Here is a 1,196-nt window from a genome sequence, read left to right on the forward strand (position 1 = left end):
AATTTCTAATGGAGGACCTTGTTTCATTCATGAAACTTAGAGTGGCCTTAGATAGATCAGAGACTATGTTTGATAAGGTAGAAGGGCTCTATTCAAAATTCTCTATCTGTTGCTGAGAGGATGATGGAAAAGGCTTGCTATTGCTAAACCTGTTTCTTCCACCATTATTAAAGCCTTGTTAGGGATTTTGTTGATCCTTCCATGAAAAATTTGGATGATTTCTCCATGAGGGATTATAGGTGTTTCCATAGACTTCACCTATGTAATTCACCTATGCCATTGCAGGGTTATCAGGATCATAGGCTTCTTCTTCAGAAGATGCCTCTTTCATACTATTGGATGCATTTTGCAATCCATTCAGACTCTGAGAAATCATATTGACTTGTTGAGTCAACATTTTGTTCTGAGCTAATATGGCATTTAGAGCATCAATTTTAAGAACTCCCTTCCTTTGAGGCGTCCCATTATTCACAGGACTCCTTTCGGAAATGTACATGAATTAGTTATTTGCAACCATGTCAATGAGTTCCTGAGCTTCTGCAGGCGTTTTCTTCAGGTGAATAGATCTACCTGCAGAATGGTCCAATGACATCTTAGACAATTCAGACAGACCATCATAGAATATATCCAAGATGGTCCATTCTGAAAGCATGTCAGAAGGACACTTTTTGGTCAGTTACTTGTATCTCTCCCATGCTTTATAGAGAGATTCACCTTCTTTCTGTCTGAAGGTTTGAACATCCACTCTAAGCTTGCTAAGCTTTTGAGGAGGAAAGAACTTGGCTAAGAAAGTCGTGACCAGCTTATCCTAAGAGTTCAGGCTATCTTTAGGCTGAGAGTTCAACCACACTCTAGCTCTGTTTCTTACAGCAAAAGTGAAAAGCATAAGCTTATAGACCTCAGGATCAACTCCATTGGTCTTAACAGTATCACAGATCTGCAAGAATTCAGTTAAGAACTGAAAAGGATCTTCTGATGGAAGTCCATGAAACTTGCAATTCTGTTGTATCAGAGAAACTAATTGAGGCTTTAGCTCAAAATTGTTTGCTCCAATGGCAGGGATTGAGATGCTTCTTCCATGGAGGTTGGAATTTGGTGCAGTAAAGTCACCAAGCATCTTCCTTGCATTGTTGTTGGGTTCGGCCATCTTCTCTTAGCTTCTTCTTCAGAGTCCTTTCAGGTTCAGGATCTGCTTC

At 39.8% G+C, this 1,196-nt stretch overlaps 1 non-coding gene across 1 annotated transcript; it reads left to right on the forward strand.

The window, feature by feature from the left end:
• Nucleotides 1-646: 646 nt before the first annotated feature.
• LOC127748149 (small nucleolar RNA R71) lies at nt 647-754 on the forward strand. Its single transcript, XR_008010092.1, has one exon. It is a non-coding gene; the product is annotated as a small nucleolar RNA R71 (small nucleolar RNA).
• Nucleotides 755-1,196: the final 442 nt, after the last annotated feature.

The sequence above is a fragment of the Arachis duranensis genome, chromosome 5, assembly GCF_000817695.3.
Source record: "Arachis duranensis cultivar V14167 chromosome 5, aradu.V14167.gnm2.J7QH, whole genome shotgun sequence".
Taxonomy (NCBI): Eukaryota; Viridiplantae; Streptophyta; class Magnoliopsida; order Fabales; family Fabaceae; genus Arachis; species Arachis duranensis.